Raw genomic sequence first — 22,271 nt, 5'->3', positions numbered from 1 at the left:
AGTAAACACAGGGATAGAGCAATTTCCTGTGAGATTTTGCTCACAGGAACTGAGACCAGCACACCTGAAACACTTAGGCCCTGAGCAGCTGTCCTAATTTGAAGCCATGTCCATCTGCCTGGGATTGCATGAGTTACATCTCCTATTCACAACAACAGTCTGGGCACAGCATGTTCAGGGCCACCTTAAAACAATCCAGCCAGCGTTACAGCTATCAACCCACTGTGAAAAACAGAAGTGATCTTGTCACAGGGGGCACAACAGGCTGAGGGTATGTCAGTGCCCCAGGGTAAAGGGCAAGCCAAGCTCATTTTAAACTAGATAACTCACATTACCTTAGGCGCCTTAGTTGCAATAGCATGTTTAGGCTTGGCTGATTTATCCCGCTTGGAAGTAAGTGCTAAGACTGCAATGACTTCTTATTCTGGCAGGTTGGTCTCTGTATCCCAGCTATGACCTGTCCAACACTTAAATGAATATAAACCAGAGGAAGAGATAAGTTAGGCTAAGGGAAGAATATAAACCTTTGGCAACCTGAAAAGAGATCAGTCACAGGATGAGTGAAGATATTGTAAAGGTACTTTACTCATGCTAGGTATGGATTTGTTTAAATGAATTCAAACTGAGCCTAAGTGATTTCTGCTTCCAAGGGGGTCTGTAGCGTACGGGTTGATCAATGTATTAGTTAGTGGGCCACGCTAGCTGTGAGCTGGAGTCGTGGAACTCGTTGCATTCACGCCGTTTGTCCTGGCTGCAAGGAATGTGAGCTGGTGCGGCTCCTGCAGGGGCGCTGCACAACACCACCATCAAGTGGTCTCTGCACCACAATACAGCAGTGTGCCAAACCCTGCTGCCCTTTCAAAATGGGAATAATGCTGCCGAGTTTTCCAAAGATACAAAAATCAAATGTCTCTTCAGCTCCAGATGGGACTTCATTGTAAAAGAGTGTTGGTGTTTAACGTCTTGTCTTTTATGGCATACTCCTTAACCGTTGCTCTTTCAACAAACATGCCAGTGAGCTTATTTCTCAGAATATTTGAAGAGTAAAACTACTTGTGATTAAACCAGCTTCACAGAAAACTTTCTATTGATTTGCACATATTCTAATCAGACAGGTGCTTTCTTAAATTATCGTTTTTTCTCATTTCCCCATTATTTATATCAAATTGCCACACTGAAAATTAAAGAACGTGTAAATGAATGAAAGGGAGATAATGCGGTCTCAAGACGTGGCAACCCGCAGTTTCACTACTGACCCTTCTGTGATTTCCTGCAGAGAAATACGGCTACAAAATTTATCAAAGTTTTTCCTATAGAAGCCTATCCACTGGTGGCCCACCCAGAATTATCCTCTTGCTTTTTGTATTTGAACAGGCTTTGAATACACTGTTGCTGCTGCTTAGTGCTGTGATTTTTTGGTAGCTCCAGTTTCCTTTTTACCTCTTTCCCTGTGACAGTGCTTTTTTTCTCTTTGAAATGTATAGCACTGAGCAAGTAATTCAGAATATTTCAGATCCATGCTAAATAAATTCCTGATAGCATGCATAGGAATACATATTAATATGACTCCCCTTTCCAAAACTTCCTAGCTTCTGTCTTTCCATAGGGTAGAATACCATAAAAGGATCTATGCAGCAGTTTTGTTAGGCCAATTAAAAATCCATATATGCCAGTAGGAATCTAGGACTTGACATGGTTCTGCATAGCCTAGATGTTTTCTTGGAAGTTAGCTGGAATCTGTTACTTAACAGTTTTCAGCAGATGGGAAAGTTGCCACCATTTTCAGTGTAGATTGCCTGCTCCTCCTGGTGTTTCACTAATTTGGCCTTAATGTCCTGGTTTGAATCTGTAACACATGCTGAAAACAGATATAGAGATTATTTAAATGTACGTCTCTAAGCTTCTTGAGTTGCATTCTCCACCATTCCCTCTAAGGTTCCTTACTGTGGTGGGTTCACCAAAGCTGCTCTGTCACTTCTCTCCTCAGCTGGACAGGGGAGAGAAAATAAAATGAAAGCCTTATGGATCAAGGTAAGGGCAGGGAGAGATCATTCACCCATTACTGTCATGGGTAAAACAGACTCGACTTGAGGAAAATCAATTTAATTATTACAGATCAAATCAGAGTAGGATAATAAGAAATAAAACCAAATCTTTAAACACCTACCCCACCCTTCTCTTCTTCCTGGGCTTAACTTTACTCCTAATTTCTCTACCCCCTCCACTCCCGTGGGAAGGGGAAATGGGAGCTGCAGCCAGTTCATCACATGTTGTCTTTGCTGCTTCTTCATTCTCAGGAGAGAACTCCTCACACTCTTCCTCTGCTCCAGTGTGGAGTCCCTCCCACAGGATTCAGTCCTCCACTGAACTCCAACATGAGTCCTTCCCATGAGCTACAGTTCTTCCCAAACTGCTCCAGCGTGGGATGCAGTCCCTCGGGTACAGATTGCTCCACTGTGAGTCCCCCACAGGGTCACAAGTCCTGCCATCAAACCTGCTCCAGCATGGGCTCACCTCTCTTCGCGGGCCCATAGCTACTGCCACGACCCTGCTCCAGCATGGGCTTCCCATTGGGTCACAGCCTTCTTCAGGCATCCCTCTGCTCTGGCATGGGGTCCTCCATGGGCTGCAGGTCTATATCTGCTCCACCATAGACCTCCATGGTCTACAGGGGCACAAGCCTGCCTCACCATGATCTGCACCACAGGCTGCAGGGGAATCTCTGCTCTGGTACCTAAAGCACCTCCTCCCCTCCTTCTTCACTGGTATCTGCAGGGCTGGTGCTCTCACATAATTCGCACTTCTCTCTCCAGATGCAGTTGCTGTTGCACAACAGTGTTTTCCCCTTTTTAAATAGGTTATCCCAGAGGTGCTACCACTATTGCTGGTGGGCTTGGCCTTGGACAGTGGTGGGTCCCTCTTGGAGCCAGTTGGCATTGGCTCTGTCAGACAGAAGGGAAGCTTCCAGCATCTTTTCACAGAAGCCACCTCTGTAGCACCCCCACTACCAAAACCTGCCATGCAAATCCAATACATTTATACATGGACAACTTCCATTTTGTGCAAATTTAAATTTCTGAATAGTAGATCAATTGGTCTAAAATTTCCTGGGAGTTCAGTATGTCCTCACCTAGACATCACAGAATTATACAAGGGAAAGGATTAGAAGGGATTCTTTTAGCCAGATGCTGAACTGAGGAGGGTCAAATATGTACCAGCTATTCAGATAGTTTATCTGAGTCACTCCAGTAGAGAATTCACAGCATTCTTAAGCTCCAGTGCTTTATCATTCCAATTAAACAGTTGCACCAACTTCAGCACAAGAAAAATTAATTTTTTACTCTTCCTGTCATCTTCTCTACTTAAAGCTGTTTTGCACAGTGGATTATTATCATATGTACTCTGTTAGATTTTTCTTTCTTAGAGTAAACTATACCAATTCCTTCAGGTTCAGTTTTTAAACATCTTTATATTGTTCTTTGGACTCTCATGGCTTTGTTTTTCTCCAAGCAGGTACCTGTAACAAGGCATTATCAGTGTTTTTTAACATATCACTGCTGGAGTTTCAACATGGAGTCTGTGTGAGACTGTGAGAACCATTCATATAATATTCTTGATGTAATTATTTTAATATTTGAACGATTTTTTTCTTTGGTTTAGGTGAATTGAGAATTTTTTTTTTTCTCAGTTGTGCAAGAGTGGTGATATACTTAAGCATATAGCAGAGGCACATGACCTGCTTTGTGTTAGGCACTATATAAAGACACACCAAAAAGATGATTTCTGTCCCCAAAACTTACAATCTAAATGTAAAAAAGGTAGACACAGATCCCAGATGTAACAGTAACTGCCAGTGGCAGCTGAAGACTGCAGTAAACAAAAGACAGAAAAGAAGGGAATGAGGGTTATAATCTCTGCAAGTATGAACTCATTATGAGAAGTTCTGAATGTTTAATAATTCATTCAGAATTCAGTTCATAGAATCATAGAATTGTTTAGGTTGGAAGAGACCTTTAAGATCATTGAGTCCAACCATTAACCCCGCACTGCCAAGTTCACCTCTAAACCATGGCCCTAAGCATCACATCTACATGTCCTTGAAATACCTCCAGGATTGGTGACTCCACCACTTCCCTGGGCAGCCTGTTCCAATGCTTGAAAACCCTGTCAGTAAAGAAACATTTTCTAATACCCAATCCAAAGCTCTGCTTGTGCACCTTGAGGCCATTTCCTCTTGTCCTATCACTTGTTACTTGGGAGAAGATATCATTACTCACATCGCAACAATCTCCTATCAGGCAGTTGTAGAGAGCAATAACGTCCCCCTGAGCCTCCTTTTCTCCAGGCTAAACAACCCCAGGTCCCTCAGCTGCTCCTTGCACGACTAGTTCTTCACACCCTTCACCAGCGCCACTGCTCTTGTCTGGACACACTCCAGCACCTCAGTGTCCTTCTTACAGAGGAGGGTCCAAAAGTGAACACAGTATTCAAGGTGCAGCCTCACCAGCGCTGAGTACAGAGGGACAAACACGCCCATATAATATACCATAATGAGACAACCCACCTGCTTCTCCTACCCACTCAGCCAAGGGTATTGCCTCATAATATGTGTAAAGTCTAATCACAATTTTGTGCCTGTCTTAAGCACAAAGATGAGTAAAATAGACGGGCAGGAATATAATGAGTTTCACGTGCTCATCCCATGCGTCACTTAAGCAAAGAAGAAAGACTAAGAAATTATATCTGCTCCTCTCCTATTACGAAGTCAGAAAGACCACAAAGTACAATCATTCTGTAAAAGCTGACATTATATTTGTTTGAAAAAATGGGGAGCTTGCCAGATGAAATCTTTTAATCTTTTTTATCTTAAAAGATGGCTTTTCCTTGTACACAAACATTTCCTGCTCTTAATACAGCTAAATTGCTCTTATCCATAACTAAACAAATATTCAATGTGATTCCTTTTGTATGAATATCAAATATTTGGATTTCTTTTTCTGTTTTTGAAGGGCTATGTTGGGGTTCAGGGTTTTTTCTGCAAGAAACTATCTGTTCATTAAAATTGTTTCTTTAATGGCAGGAAGCTTTGATAAAACAGTGTAGGCACACAGAGTATTCTATTCACATTTTCTAGCTGGCAGTTTTGGAAGATCTTAACTCATGTATATCAGGTGATATATTATCAGATCAGGCTTTGATAAGTAATAACTGTAAGGCTCTATCCTTACATACATCTATTAATTAACTGTCCACTATCATGCTATCCTGAAGGAGTCCTTACAAGCACAAGATCAACCACTTCAGCTGGCCCCATATGAGCAGCAAGGTTCAGCTGATCACCAGTGATTCATTAAGCCACAGCATCTTATCCTCCACCAGTAGCCTGTGACTGCCCTTAAAGTAACCTGATGGGAGAGCAAGTGGCTGAAAACTTTCAGAGAATCCGGTCATGTCAGTCTCTAAATCACTAGCCAGCTTTGAAAATGTAGGGCCTGTGAAGTTGATCCCTAATTCTGTCACAGGAAGACAGTGACAGAATAAGAACAGAACAGACTCTTATGTAAAATGTGAGAATATAAAAATAAGGGGACATAAATATTCAGAGCTTACAAAGTAGTACCCTCTCATCATATTCCTGGAATTCAGGGACCTACAAAACTGTCTTCAAGTTGGAAAAGACAAAAAATAATTCTTAAGTCAGATATTTCCTGGGTTTTGCTGAAAAATTAAGTATTTCTTCTAAGCAGTGTATATGACAAGGCAAATAAACATCTTTCTTACTGCCTGGTGCAAGTTTATGTTCGTTCAACAAGATGTTGTGGTAGTATTTGAACAGCCATCACGGACAACCTGGTTCACCTTTACTTATTTACATCCCTGTGAATAAAGTGCAGCTGTTTTAATTTGGCAGTAACTGAAACTCACTTTCAAGCATGCAAAATGCAAGGTAAATAGAAGAAAGCAAAGCCGTGATTCTGATGTGTAATAACTGTAGTTTTAAGACTTATACTCAAGATGGCAGTATGGAAACAGAAAACAAAAGCTTCGGAAGGGACTTCCCAGAGCTAAGCAGGATCTTCCGATTCTTGCTTTTATTGCATTCTTAATCAGACTGAACTGTTTAAACCACATCAAAATTAAAATTATGAACGGTCAGTAAAGAGAAACACCCAGAGAGCAAATATTGAAGAAGGGGCAAAAATCATTAAAACATAAATTATTAAAAATAATTATTAAGTAATGAACCTTTTGACAGAATTTCATTAACAAAATGTAGAGTTTCCAAACACCAAATCAGAAAAATATTAACATATAACTAGATCCTGGTGAACTACTAGCGAAATTTTAAGCTGCAATGAATTAAATGAGATGGGCTTCTCCCATCAAAATGACAAAATGTGATATTTAAAAAGAACATCTTAGATTTTATTCTGAGTGGCAACACTTCCCTGCATTTAAATCTATTCCATACCACAGATGTCTTCCTTATCCTTTTGCCTCTTTGTATTGTATCTCCTTCCTGCATACAAACATGTACACCTTCCTGTCAATGCAGATGCATTATGTGATTGGTTTATGTCCCTAATAAATATCTAATGTGTTTAACTGCAAACCAGCATAACCTATCCTTTGCTTACAGAGCTGAAAATTATTTAATTTATGACTCATGGAGTATATAGAGTTTGATGCCAAGAAGTTTTGGTACCATTAAACTCAGATATGTTGAAATGTTTGTGTCAGGTATCATTATGAAGGTATTTTATTTTGTTTTGTCATACAGAAGTGATGACTACATAATAGGATCTAGGCTAAGGTAAAACAGAAACTTTACAGTAAATCACTGACCAACATTAGGAAATATTAATAGTGTGAGACAACACAATTCATCTGGAGCCAAATAAATTCTTATGAACTTCCCAAAAGAAATTCCTGCAAAAACACAATCCACACAATTAGAAATTGGGATATGTTAAATTTTCATGGCATTGTAGCAATATTAGGCTAACAATGCTTACAGGCCCCTTTTGTATCTCTAAATCATCACCACAATAGCATTTTTTTTTGACTGCAAACTAAAACAGTGTGTGAGAGAGGGAGAAAGACGTCTGGTATTACAGGCTATGCTATGCTAAATCATCTTTTAGCCTTTCTGTACAATAAGAGTCTTTTCTGTTATGCTTATGACTTACAGAAGATTATGTGAGGCCAATGTTTTTCAGGAATGAAAAAATTGGCTGAAATTCTACGAGTTCCTGATACGTGACTGGAAGAAGCAGTTGAATCATTACCTTGTCTTTGAATGTAGCTGGAAAATAAGCTGGTGGAGTGAATCATCACCATCCTGTAAGTTCTCTCTCTTACCGTAAACAATATAGTGTCTGGAAAAGTACTGTAGAAGAAATGTTACAACTGTTTCGGAATTCTGTTTTGGGAAGAGATGTTACTAACGAATGGCAAGAGCATTAGTTCTGTTTGCACCTTTGTAACTGGAATAAGCTTTTATACAGAAATTCTCTCAAGAGCCATGATTTTCAAAAGATGTGTTTGTCTGTATGTTATTTGTCTGCATGTCATCTGTTAGGTGGTTAGTGCACATGAGTGTGCCTTTCCTTATAAGAAATAGATAGCTGCAAAGTTGGTCAAAGGGAGAGCTTTTAGAAAGGGAGTAGGTGGAGCAAAGTTCACTATATTCCTGAAGATAGTGTAATATTTATGTATTTTATGGCAATTTCAAATTTAAAATTGTCCCAAATTTGACAATGTAAGATATATCAAGTAAGTAAAGAAGTCATAATTGGAAAATGCTTAGACTCTGGGTCAGAGTGGTTTTGGTTTCCTGAAATGGGAAAATTATCTGCAACCCCCCAAAAAAACATCTACCATTATTTAATAGAGGGGATATAGTATAGTAATCTCCACTCCCTATTAATAAAAGTTACAGAAAAGAGAGGGAAGTGTTTGTAGACTTACTTCGGTTTTAGTCCCCGTCTGCAGCAGCACTTCCAAAGAGTCACATGTAGCCATCTGGTTACCATCTGGGTCTTATCAAACAGTGTGGGACATTTCCAAGTAGTTATGCAGCCAAAAACTGAGCATCCACAGCTTGTGCGTAAGAGTACCTGAAAGAAATATGCATACTATATCATGGGGACCACGCATACTGAGCATACGATTCTCTCCAGCTCTTCATCTAATACTTTCTTTGAATATCTAAGGCCACATTCATTTTGATGACAGCAACTACTCTGACTTACTGCAGACTGAGTCTGGCCTTTGCTTTCTGAGCTCCAACCGTGCTAGCTGAAATTCTGCCTTCTGGTATCAGTGAGAGAAAACTCTGTGACACTTAATAATCACAGAGAACTTACACATCAGTTGAAGGCAGCTGTAGAGACTGGGCTTCATGGATCTTCTGCTGAGGGAACTTTGCAACTCTGATATGTTTTTAGTGTGCTTCACTGGAGCTGTAGGTTACCTGGGGGAATGGGGTACTTCTAAAATTAATTTCCTAGCCATATGCCAAATTTCAACATATAAATATAACAGGAGTGCAGTAAGCCCAGCATGAACATTTGAGCTTAGAGCCAAATGAATGATTACATCCCTTTGCTGCTGCCATGCTTGGACAATGGGCCATCTCTTCAGATGAAAAGGAAAATAGAAATTTACAGCACCTTTTTGTAGCATGCCTTGATTGCAGTTGCTGGTCATTCTGCCCTTCCATTCTTAATCTCTTGTTGAACGCACAATTAAAGGGCCCTGAATATAGCAATATAACACTAATCCTCTAATCCCCTAACTGGTTCTGCTGAGACTCTACCACGTGAAAATAAAACCCAAATCAAACTGAAACAATAGAAAACAGACAAACCAAAAGATCAATTAATGAAATAGATCAGATGTCGTGGCTTTGGTAACTCCTGTCCTTTCTCCACTTATTTGGGAATTACTTGAAAGGCACTCCGATGCTATTAAGCTACTATTTGAGAGAATATAATGGACTGCTTCTTCCAGTTTCATAAGCTGGTGTAGTTTCATTTAAGTTAATGATTCTGCACATTGCATCCAGTTGAGGCTCTAGGTGAAGGCCTACTATGACTTCCAGAAGTTTTCCTGACGAAACAGAATGGTAGCATCCCTTCCTGAGACCAAGCTGAAAGTGCCTGTAGAAATGGCCCTGTTCATCAATTTGGTTTTGGCTGTTCATCTTCCTTCATGACATTTGTTGCAGTCATATTACTCCCCTGTGGGATTTCACAATCCTATGTTTGTATTTGTCTTGAGCTCCAGAAACCATAATTCTTGGGAGGAAGGTGAGAGAAATATTTCTACCCTTACAAGCAAAACATCAATGAGTTGTCTGGGCTAGGCTTAGACAAACTGATACATATGAAAAAAACCAAGCTAGCAATATCATTTTTGGTCATTTTATGTTTAGCTGAAGATAAAAAGTTGAATGTATGACGGAACGTTTAAGGAGGGTTCTGAAACAGAGAATTTCTCTGTCTTCCTAATTATCAGTTTGGATTAAACACAAAAAATTCCCCTGTTTCAAGGAAGGATATCCATCCACATATGATATTTAAGGTCAAAACTAAAGATAATTAATGCCTTCCCATATAAGAAGAAAATAGGAGACAAGCTGATGGAACAGCCCTCAAAAAAGCAGAGAAGAGTTCTGCTCTGGAAAAAAACTCAAATCTGAAGTAAGTGTGTGGGGATTTGTTTCTTCCTCCCTTGATAAAGGAAACGCAGGTTGTGGGGACATTATAAATGAGGGGATTAGGGAATTGGGGCATAAAAGGAAATAGAATAATGGAACTAGTCCAAGTAATTGCTCTGCAAGAGAACACCCAATGCTCTTCTGGTATCCATCATGACCAAAAAATGATAAGGTAATGAGATCTCTGGAATTTGGCGATAGGGTAGGTGACACTGGCCAATAGGGTAGGTGACACTGGCACGCAAAGTAGTTTTGCCTTTACAAAAAAGTAATTGCATGTTTCCTTAAGACAAACAATAATCATTATAATCTAACCAAAGCTTCAGTTTCCAACTAAAAAGCCATCAAACTACCATGAAAAAAATTTTGTGGAAACTGGGTTTTTACATTTACTAGCTTAAAGGAAAGAAAAAATCTTTATACAAACAAGCCTTGTGCCAAGAAAGCATAGTCAAACACACTCAAGTTGTCTCATTGATTTATGAAAGATTATTCAACTTCAGTAAATCCCTCTTCACAGTTTTAGAAATGTTATGTTTGAGTCAGTAGAACATTCTAGAGTATTTTGCTTTTTTTATTCACTCACTGGCCTTTGTCCGTTTCAGGTAACATGTTTAAAGCTCTCAGTTCTGGTTTTTTGGAATGTTCCCAGCTTCTCAAATCACAACTTTTTCTTTCATGAGTAGGATTGAGGCATTGCAGCTAATGGTGTTAAAAGAGCTTCCTGCTTTTGACTGATCACAGCTGAAAAAGCGCTAACTGGGAAGACTCACTGAGCTGACAGCATCGACCCAGACAAAAGCTCATAAATATATACAGTCAAAACTATGGAGGCTAACCCAGGAGAATTTTCTGTGTTTCTTTAAATCTGGGAACTTGTAAAGAAAGACAGAAATGGTGGCTAAGCCTTCAGTGAGTAAAGTCTTAAGATTTGCCGAGACAATCAGGATTACTGGATGCAGAATTTTCAGGGTCTTCCTTGTCCTTGAGTGGAAACCTCACAGAATCAATGAATGAAGTATCAATAGAAAATACTCGTGAGAGAAGACCTGAGTGGTACAAACATAGGCAGTGATCAACACAGAATGTGTGAGCTTGAGTATTTGTGGGGAAAATGCCAGAAGCATGAACAACTTTTGATTTTCAAACACACAGAACCTGAAGAACAGACATAAATGTAGGGGGTAATGTAAAGACCATGGGGACAGAGGGACATGAGGCCAGGGCAAGAGAGACTGGGACACTGACTTGCCACATTAGAAAATTAATAGAAAAAACAAGATGGCAGTAAAGAAATTAGAAACTGTTTTCACTAAAGGATCATAAAAAGGGCCAGGACTGAGAGGCCAAGGGAAATATGAATGATTTTCAAGATGTTGAGAAGAAGAAGGAAACATGACTCTCAGACAAAAGGGGGTGGACTAAAGACTCTTAAAAGCATAGTGAAGAGGCAGATTTTTATTACCCAAAATATGTCTTTGAGCAGATCCAGTAGAAAACGTGTTGCTTGTCAGGATGTATTTAGTAAGAATATGAATTAGATGAGACTGTGAGGTTAAAGAGTCTTCTGATAAGAGCCAGAAGAATGGACTGATTATCTTTCATGTTGGGACAAGTGACACAGGTGTCCCATTAGGTGGGTCTCCTGACTGAAGAATATATTCAGTTGCTTAAAAGCTTATAGTAATCACTGAAGTTTTTCAAGTCCTTACGGAAAAAGAAAAAAAAAAAAAGCATGGCAAGATCAGGAAGTAAAAGATAGCAAGTCCTATGGAAAAGCTTAGAAGAAAGAAGAGTCCACAAGGAATGCATGAATGTAGTGACAGAAGGAAGGGAATGAGGGTAAAATGTCTGCAAACACAGGAAATGTAGAGAGAAAATGAAAATAAAGCTGAATAAGACCTGGCAGAGAATAAGAAGGTACAGAAAGCAGTCTTTTTTGAGCCATATACATGAAAATTGGAGGGAGGGAAGGGAGAAGGAGAAAAAGAGACATGCCATTAAGCAATAACAATCTCAGTTTCTCTGAAAACTGCATGAAGTAACCTCTCCAATTTTCACTAATCACAGTAGCTCAGAAAGCAAAGTGAAAGGCATAATGGCTAACAGGAGTTCAAGAAAAGAAAAGCATAGGGGCCTTTTTCTGAGAACTTAAGTGATGCAAAATTGGAAAGTACTTGCCATAGAGAGAAGCATCATGCTATGATGCAGTGTCAGATGGCCCTGAAGACAGTCATAACAGTAATAATATAGCAGTTAATGTTTCAAAATGCTGCAGATACAGAGCGATAACAAAAGATCTCTACTATAAATGCAAAGAAGTAGCTGGTCAGCTGAGGCCTCTGAATTGTTAACACAGAGAGGGCTAAGAACCTAAGACAGAATAGGAAGTATTTCCAAGGACATCATATAAACTTCATGACTTTGAGTGCTCTGTATAGTACTGATCAACTGTGTTTCAGAACAATAAGCTCACAGTGTAAGAGAAATTCTACCAAGTTGCTGCAGAGCTTAGAAATAGAGCTATGCGAAGGGACTTGTATTAGGCAGTATATATATGTGCACATGTGCGTTGGTCAGCCAACTTTAAGAAGACTAGCGAGGAACAAAATAAATCATACCTGGTTTTACATAACGTTTGAATTGAACTGCGTTATGTAGCTATCCAAAAGTACTAGAGTGTAAGTAACCTCTCAAATTACTTTCTGCTTTTTGCTTCTAACAAAATTTGAGTTAGTTTTAAGTGGATTATAATGGCATTTACAGAACTGGCACTGCATCTTTACAGTTCTTTTAAGTTAGTGAATTTTCAAACTGTGGAAGTATTCTGATGCTTTTGATTTGTACTCCATAATGGAGGCAAAGCAACAGTGCAGGTAAAAACCAAATAAACTGAACTTTAAAGTAAGTTTATTATACAACCACAGTAAACTAAGCTCATTCAACACAAATACTTACTTGCTTTGTCATTCGTCACTGAAATGTGGTTTTCTTTCTGCTGAGTCCATTTAGTTTTCTAAACTGGACCTTCAAGATTCATTTAAATTCACATATCTTATCTACCAACCTCACTCCAAGAATTTTGAGCTCTCTTGATATCTTTAGACAGCTTTTTATCTGATATTAAGAGCATGAAAATATGGGGAAGTGGGCTCTATTGATGATAGATCTAAGGCTGAAAGTCCTCATGCAAGGAATGCTAAGAAACAACTCAATATTCATGCCAGATGAACATGTAAAACAGATTCCTTTTGCTTAGCTTTATGACCACAAATAGGGGAAAAACCTGTGCAAGCTTAAAAATCAGAGCAGCTGTTGTGTTAATATTTTTAAGGCATGTGGATACAGCTGTGAAAATGTGAAATCATTACAATTTTAAATTACATCTTAGTGCTGTAAGAACCTCAGCCTGTTTAGTACTGTAAAAGCCTCGATCTGCTTTTGCATAGGTCCCAGTCTTCAAATCCCCACATACTGTCATCAGTCAAAACATTTCACTTATTAAAGGTTTCAATAATTGTCTTATTTTTAATAATATATTAAATTCTGATGAGGTTGATAGGCTTCAATACACATTTAAAAGTTTCCATTCAGACAGAAAAAGATGTTCAATTTCTCAAAGCTAAGATGTTCCTTGGCTGTACTGTTTTCCTCTACTTATTGCCCTCTTCTTCACTAAAACCACCACTCCGACACTGTTATGTTTTTGTTGCTATGCTCTTTCTTGCTGTTTGTACTGCAAAGATGACATCTCTCCAAGCTATGGATCAGAATGGTACTTTGGAGGAGAGCTCAAAGCTATAACCTTGGGATTTTTTTGGAGTGCTTGGTGTAGAACTTTTCTGTTTCTCACCTTTCCAGTCTGACCTTCATTTTGAATTTGGAGATGTGTAATGATGAACCCCTGCACAGGATGAAAGAAAGGCTGCTTACTGTTGTTAGCATTTGCTTGACTGGTGACAGATGTTCATGACAGTGATAATTTTTTTTTAAGTCTTTGCTGCTCTGATGTACAAGGGAAGGAGATTATTAATATTCTGATCAGATACCATTCTTTCCATGAATCCATTTTTCTCACTGTTAATGGCAATCAGTCTTCACACATTTTCACAACATGTTATCAATTTAACAGTAGCTTCCATTCAAATAATTTCAAAATCAAGAATAATCCAAGGGAGCATTACTAGAGTCAACATCTGATCTCTTTTAATTCTTTCTCTATGGTCTGTGTCAGTTCAAGTGTTATAGTCTATTCAGCAACAAAAAACAGAAAGCAACTTGTGATTTTTCACTCTCAAGGACACAGCAGTTCCACTGAGAAGGATCTTTCCTCTCTCACCCCTGTAGAAATCTCTGCACCTGTGCTTGAAGTCTTTGAGGTCTCAGCTAATGAAGTAGGAGCTATTTATAACTCTCCAAATCTCCAACAGTTTTTGATGAAAAACAGTCAGACCTGAAAGCATCTGTGCCACACAAATAGTTCCTCACGCTGGAACTTTAGACAATCTGCGCTTTCTGCCTTCTCCTTCTTTATGTCAGATGTTGTCCACCAAGAGACAGTTTCATGTTTATACTTAAAAAAGGGAGGAATCTGAGCCATCATGTCAACTGAAAACTCAGAATCTCATCGTTACTCCTGATCGAGTTTCTGTGGCCTAACATCTTCTGCTTGGCTGGCACGCAGAGACTGTCAGCCTACACCGAGGAAGCTTTAGGTGAAGTCATGCAGATTTAGTTCCATTCACACAGTTACAGCAGCTCAGTTCGCCACAGTAAGCTGTTGAAACACAGTAATTTGACTGGAAGCTGAGTCCTAAACTTTCATACTTCAGTCAGTTTTCCTCCTATTTGGGGGATTGTAACAAGCAACAAATTTTTAGAAGATACAGGCTGAATACTGCAAGTACAAATGTGTAATGCCTTGGCCTGCATTCTCTGTCAAAGAGTAGATCATCATGGTTGTAAATTTTCCTATGTGGGCATACTCATCTCTTTTTCCTTTTTCAGTCATCAATAATTTCAGTCACATAAATTGTCTTAAAGACTCTACAATCAAAAGTAGTATCTTCCAGCTGCAGGCCCGGTCTTATTCCACTTGTTTGTCAATGACCTGCACAAAGGACTAGAGTGTACCCTCAACAAGTTTGCTGATGATATGAAGTTGAAGGGCTGTGCTGCCATTCACTGGGACATTGGTAGGCTGGAGAATTGGGTGGAGAGAAACCCAATGAGGTTCAAAGAGGGCAAGTGTAGGGTACTGCACCTGGGAAGGAATAACCCAAAGCACCAGTACAGGCTGGGGGCTGACCAACTAGAGAGCAGTTCAGCTGAGAAGGACCTGGGAATATTGGTAGATGACAAGTTGACTATGAGCCAGCAGTGTGTCCTTGTGGCCAGGAGGGCCAATAGTATCGTGGGGTGCACTGGGAGGAGTGTGGCCAGCAGGTCAAGGGAGGTGATCCTCCCCCTCTACTCGACCCTGGTGAGGCCACATCTGGAGTGCTGTGTCCAGTTCTGGGCTCCTCAGTACAAGAAAGACAAGGAGCTACTGGAGAGTGTACCATGGAGGGCAACAAAGATGATAAGGGGTCTGGAGCACCACTCCTATAAGGAGAGATTGCAGGAGCTGGACCTGTTTAGTCTGGCGAAGACTGAAAGGGGATCTCATTAATGCATATAAATATCTGAAAAGTGGGTACCAGGAGGATGGTGCCAGACTCTTTACAGTGGTGCCCAGTGACAGGATGAGGAGCAGTGGCCATAAACTAAAACACAAGAAGTTTCACCTCAACATGAGGAAGAACTTCTTTATGTTGAGGGTGGCAGAGCACTGGAACAGGCTGCCCAGGGAGGTTGTGGAGTCTCCATCTCTGAAGACATTCAAAACCTGCCAGGACACGTTCCCATGTAACCTGTTTTAGGTGGTTCTGCCTTGGCAGGGGGCTTGGACTAGTTGATCTCCGGAAGTTCCTTCCAACTCTAATGTTTCTGCGATTCTATGACTGATAGTGGGGAATAATTTAGATTGTTGCTATCAAAATTCCCTGAGGAGGCCAGATCCAGGCACACTAGACCTTACCCATTTTCCTGTGGACATACTTGCTCTGCATGAGGGAGGGGAGAGAGAGGTGAAACAATAAGAAAGAGCTAGCTTCCAGAACTGAGCTTCCCTCCTGGATAGTTATCCAACAGCTAGCAGGACTCTAGTGTGTCTCTTAAAGCAATGTTACTGGGAACTCTTATCTTGTTTTGTAAAATGGAGAGTTGGAGCTCCCATTCTCTCCACAACAGGAAAAGAATATTGGATCATTTCCCAAGCCTCCATTTGGAGCATTACTAAGGAATTTTCCTCACGTTAGCTGAAAACCAAAAAATAAAAGGATCTTTTCAATTTCTTTGGCTGTATGCACAGTTCTATAGAAACATGCTGTAGTCTCATTCTTTTCTCCAAATAATATACTCCATGTATTCACCTCAGCAGCTCTGCTCATAGCACACTGTGGCACCAGCCTGTTACAGCACTGTGGAAAGACTGAAAGAGTCTATTCTAAAGGGCATAAACTTCAAGACTCAGCCCTACTGTCACTGATTCTTTGATTTCAAGTGAGGGAGAAAGGACTACTGTGTGGGCATGAAAATGGACAGCCAGAAACAGCCACCTGCTAGCAAAAAGGAGAGAGAATATACTCATCACACATGATGTAGTAGCAGCTATGTTACTATGTATATGCCTCACATACAGTGCCAATGGGTAGTCTATGACCCTTGAAATAAATCCGTCCCATATTCCCTGATTGAAGAGAGGACAGAAGGCTGAGAAGTAAGAAGCTTATTTTAGCTGACTGGGTTACTGGAACACAGACATAATTGACAGTTTTGCTGATACAGCAAATTTAAACTTATTTGGCTTATGCAACCAGAAAAACAACAGTGAGCAATGAAAAATGAGAGGTAGCCAGGCAGACTATCTCAAGAGAAGCCTAAATGATTCATGCCAATTCATATGATGGTTCCAGTGTTTTGCATTAAATAAATACTTTGTTCTGTAGCTCTATTACCAGTTAAGCCTGTAAAACCTTTCTGTCACGGAAGCAGGGTCTGGGATCATCCCAGACCATGCAGCCTAGAAAGTGTTAATAGGAGGTATCCTGATGGCTCTGCACAGAACTAAACCTGCTCAGACTATTCACTTGGTACTTGTGTATTCCACTCTCCAGTGCTACTGATTTAGGGAATGCTTCTTAGCTCAGAGCACCACATCAGATTTGCTCTAAGTACTGTCATGGTACTCAGTTCACTCTCAAAAGCGCTCTCAAAATCTGAGGCTATAAGGTTTTGCAAAATCAAGTTTGATTCAGTAGTGTCAGCTCTGAATGGGAGTTAAGAAGCTAAATTTGGCCCAAGCCACTCCAATGGGAATTGGTATTCCACAGAATGTAGCAGGAATAACAGACACCCCCACCATATCTGCACGTAGCTAGGTCAGGTTTACACGAGTTATTAGTGTGGGGTTTGTACCACATGAAAGCTGATGGAATGCATCAACTGCACCTAAATTAATCCAAGCCAAAAAAAAAAAACAGCTGTGCAGACGGCTAGCTCCATTGTCTTGCATCTGCAACATAGTTAATCTTCAACCTGAATAAACAGCCCTTGGATAACTGAGAGTGAAGTACACAATATACCACCATTCTCTCAGCACATTCAAGCACTGACACATCATTTATTTCCCATAGACTGTGCGTACAAAGCTGACAACAGAATGTGTGACTTTCATAGAGAAACTGAGGAAGTTTTTCCATTTTTATGATAAAATCTTCATACCATTTTGCCTGTGCATACCAAAACAGTTAATTGTCTTTTCTTAGGGACAACCCCTATGTATTGTAGAACTGATTCTGAGTCTATGTCACTCCTCACCTTAGCTCACAATATAGCGTGAGCAAGAGGACAAATAAATTATGAGGGTTTGAGTAGTTAGCTAAAACCTGGAAAAAACATTAGTTTCTAGGCTCAAGCTGTAAGGTTTCCACATGTATACTGCAAGAACTTTAAAGACAGGCACCCCTATGTGATTTGCAACAGACATAGAACTACTAGCTTCAGCTTCTTTCTCAAGCCTTCACTAACTCACCTTACATTGAGTCACTTTTATTTGAATTTCAGAGCTATCATAACTTCCCACACCAAAACTATCTTTTACCATTAATATCTAAACCCTCTCTACAGATTTCCAATTCCCAGAGCCTTCTTACTGGGATTGTTGATTCAGCTTAGCTGTGCCCTAAAACCCATTTGCCCCTGACACTTGTGATCCAGTTCTCCTTCAGCTGATCATGTTAATCCAAGTGCTTTCTGAGAAGAGATAGGTAATTGAGTTCCCTTATAATCAATCTCTGCTTTGGGGATAAAAGGGTTTTTGGAGCTCATAAGTCTAAATTCTAAGTTCTTGTGCCCAACATTTCATATTGCTTGATTCCTTGTCTAGCTCTTGGTATCTTATGTAGGTGCTCTGAAATATTCCTGTACTGACAAAATATTAGGGTATAGGTAGAAATTATGCTGTTTAAATATATCCTAAAGTGCCAGATGCATGAGGATATTTCAGGACCTAACCTCCCACTGATTTCAGCAGATCCGGTATCCGCTTCCTACTTAGAAAATTAGTCACCTATGTATTATGCAGATAGATTTTAAAGGTCGTGTCTTTCCTCTGCCCTTAGCAGATTGCCACACCTGCAGACAAGGTAAGTCAAAAACATGAGCCAGCCATGCCAGCACAGTCTTCTTTTATACTTGTTGGTGTGGCTTCCATTTTGGACTGTCTACCTTCTTTTAAAATAAGAAGATTAATTTGCTAGTTCTTGTAGCCCAATTTTTTGAATCTATCCCAAGTCTCTCAAAAGTTATGAATGCTTGACCAGGCTGTGGCCTGGTTTATTTGATCTGTCACCTATTACGTCTTGGGGCATAATCAGCTTCACTTGTTCCAGCTGTGGCTAGTTAACATACTTGCTAGTGCAAACAAGCCAAGTTAAGCACCTTTTCTCCCCTGTTGTGGAAGATGGAGAAGGTATCACTGACTTATTTTCAGACATCGCTGTTTACAGCCTCAGAAAAACCTCACATGAATGTCTGCAGCCACTGACTTCTATCAGAGATGTGTATGCAGCATAGTCATAATATAGTAACAGCTAACCTTACTGAAAGAAGAGTATATTCCTTCAGCTTTACCTGTCTGCTCATTTTTCTGCAAATCCCAAACACCTTTTGTATCATCATCAAGAGCTGCAAGATTTCTAAATCTTATTTTTAGAATAAATACAATACCTGCAGTAGGCAAGCTGTGGTTCACGGGTAATGCATCCATTTTGCATTAGCCCATCAGACTGAAAATAATAGGGGTTAGAGATTACAGGTTGAAATGCAAATGTTGTACTTATTTACAGTCTTTAATATGTCCAATCTACTATGTTGGAAAAACAGCATGACCATGCATCGTTACATATCCAGGTATCATATCTTCTAGTGTGAAGCTACATCTGTCTACAACTAGAATAATAGTCTAGAATGAATATTTGCTATATAAAATGAGCTGAATGTTTTCTTGGACAATAAAAACAAACTTATTTTTCTTCAGAGGTCATTTTTTTCTCTACTATCAAGATATTTGATTGACTTAGTTTGTATATTTGCTATACAAGACAGACATGTTTAAATTCCTCAGAAATTCTGTTACTTTCTCAGAAAGTGGGTGTTGGTCTCTTCTCCAACCAATAACAAACAATAGGAGAAGAGGAAATGGCCTCAAGTTGTGCCAGGGGAGGTTTAGACTGGATATTAGGAAAAAAATATTCACTGAAAGGGTTGTCAAGCATTGGAACAGGCTGCCCAGGGAAGTGGTGGAGTCACCATCCCTGGAGGTATTTAAAAGACTCGTAGATGTATCTCTTAGGGACACGGTTTAGTTGTGGATTTGGCAGTGCTGGGTTAATGGTTGGACTTGGTGATCTTCAATTACTTTTCCAACCTAAACTGTTCTATGATTCTATAAATGTGTTAAGTCCTCAGTACTCACAATCTTCTTCAATTTCATTAATTTCTGTATGATCTGTTTGAAAACACATTTCTTGTACTTCAATTTTATATGGAGGATAATACTGTCTGTATTTCTATAACGGGTCAGAGCTAACCTGCTTTGCCTGAGTTAATCAAGAGTCATTAAAGACATAAAGGGTATTAATGGCTGCTATTACCAGGGAAAAGACAACCTTACATTTGTATTTTTCCCACTATACTGGAATTTATTGCATGGAGATGAAGATGGAAGCTAAGGTAAATCTCTTACATTTTTTTCCAGAGATCTTCCACTAGTAATAAAGGTAGCCTGTCAAAAGGTCCATTTGTTTTCAATTTCCGTAAACATGGTTTTATCTCCTTGAACTATGACAATAGTAAAGAAAAAAAATTCTTTTTCCATTTCAAAAATTCTGTAATTGACCACATTTTCCATTGCAATAACTGAAGGCAGAACATTTCAATCTGGCTTGTCGAAAAAGTATCCTTGAGCATTTCTGTAAATATTGGCATTATATCTCATGAAGTTACAAGCTTCAAATGATAATGCTTTTTTAAGTCAAGTGACAGTTTGGTGCAGATTTGTTAGCTCACTATGAAATGGTGTGCAGACATATATAGTGAGCCCAGCCACGTTGTGACATATCGAGCTAAAATGTAAAGGAAATGGGTCACAGGAGCGCTATCAATAAACTAGTATTTTTTTCTTTTATTTTTCTCTCCCAGGGTCCTTTTCTGCAAACACATTAAATTCCTAACTGCCTGACAGAGGATGGTATCAATCTGTGTGGTAGTGCTTATTGATTAGGTTCGCTAGGATATGTGCTGCCAGCTCCAATAAGCAAGAACATTTTGAGTGAAATTGATCACATCAGTCCTGAAAGTAGAAACATTTTTGTGGGAAGTCCTCATGCAACCATCTGGTTTAAAACTTTTTAGGTTTGAAATCAATAGGCTCAGAGCACAGCTGGAAGAGATTGTTTCTAACGGATTTTTTTTTTCAACTTGTTGGTTACTAAGTACCAATATTGACAGGGTAGAAGTGAATTTGAGGCCATGTTGGCCATACTTATTTTGTTATTGTTTTACAAAACCTAAGATTTATCTACATTACCAAATAATTTAGCATTATATAAACAGATTAGTAGATCAAAGCACTTAATGCAGTGGCCACAACATCTGCATGTTGCAAGGTTTTCGGCACCGCAGGCTAGATTTGGGCTGGTCCCCACCACCAAATGTTCCAAACACACATGAAATTCAAGGCTGTCTAAAAAGCCATTCATCAGTTTCAATCTTTGCTTTCCTGTTAACGTGTAGACTACATGGGATGCAGATCTCAACTACACTTTCTTGTTTAGTTTTCTCCAAAAGCGATCTGGTTGACACACCAGCATAGCTCTGCAAACTAAACCAATGCACAGAGTGAGTGAGGAGGATCAGGGGTTTTGCTTCAAAACTGTTTTACAACTGCAAACCAAAATGTTAATGCCTTTATTCCTTTTCTCAGCATTTTAATGCCATAAGCATAAAAAGAGCAGAGGAAGTAAGATACATATACTAGCTTACTAAGGGGAGGGTCTGAAAAGTACTGTCAATGAGACTTTTCTTTTACAAAGGAGGAGTGAAAAATCCCCATCAGAATCACACAAAGAATCTAAATGTTCACCCAGAGTTATCAAGCTGTCACCATACACCTACAAAACATGAAGCAGTTCTCACTCAATACCACATACCACCGCATCATGAATAGTAAGCATTTTTTTGGTATTGGTGCCTGTATTACAAATACACAAAAAGGAAAAGAGAGGATGGAAGCTGCTATATGACTAAATATAGGAAAATTACTTTGGGAAAGCATTTGATGAGAGAGCATGCTATCAGTGGAGGAGGAACTAATGTCTGAATGCTCTATCAGTAAATGGTAAGATAAGGCAGCAGCACACAGCAAACCAGAAACCAAGTAATGAAAATATGTAAATATGCCAGATTACAAGTCTTCGATAGCATTACATATTTCAAAATGAAACAGGAAACAAGAAAGGCTAATTAAAATTATATAATGGCACGATCACGTGGATATTGCAAACTATAAGCAGAATCATAAACTCAGTCCAAGGTTCTGGAACCATTCAATGGACTCTGGGAAAATACAGTGAATTTCTTGTGTTCCTCTTTGCAAAGGGGCGTACCATTCAGTTGGTAGTTATTTGAGTTATGGCCTAAGGTTCACCACAGTGTAAGTAAGGTGAGTCTGGTTTTTCATAGAGGTGCAAATATGTCCCATAGATTGTCTGAATATGGTTTTATGTCAGCCAGAATAGTCCAGGCAAGTGGAAACTGGCAGTTTTGGTGGTACCACCAACAGGATTTCCTTGTTTGGAGCATCACAGACCACTGCTGCACTGATTGGAGACCTTTGAAACAGCCTACCCCAAGGAGACAGTTCCAGGAAAAAGGTAGTACAGAA

General features: G+C 39.5%; 1 long non-coding RNA gene across 1 annotated transcript in view; it reads left to right on the top strand.

Moving 5' to 3' along the window:
• The first annotated feature begins 219 nt into the window (after positions 1 to 219).
• LOC133276369 (uncharacterized) overlaps positions 220 to 22,271 on the top strand; it is a 40,321-nt gene continuing 18,269 nt past the window's right edge. Inside the window, exons 1-2 of the long non-coding RNA XR_009745850.1 lie at positions 220 to 595; positions 7,193 to 7,344. This is a non-coding gene — a long non-coding RNA (uncharacterized LOC133276369). The remainder of the gene's footprint in view (positions 596 to 7,192; positions 7,345 to 22,271) is intronic.

This window comes from Pezoporus flaviventris, unplaced genomic scaffold (assembly GCF_033815535.1).
Source record: "Pezoporus flaviventris isolate CSIRO_AGI_PZ_B2104156 unplaced genomic scaffold, CSIRO_AGI_Pfla_v1 ptg000045l, whole genome shotgun sequence".
Lineage (NCBI taxonomy): Eukaryota > Metazoa > Chordata > Aves > Psittaciformes > Psittacidae > Pezoporus > Pezoporus flaviventris.
Note: the sequence above shows the minus strand (reverse complement) of the source record. Positions and strands in the feature narration are given on the sequence as shown.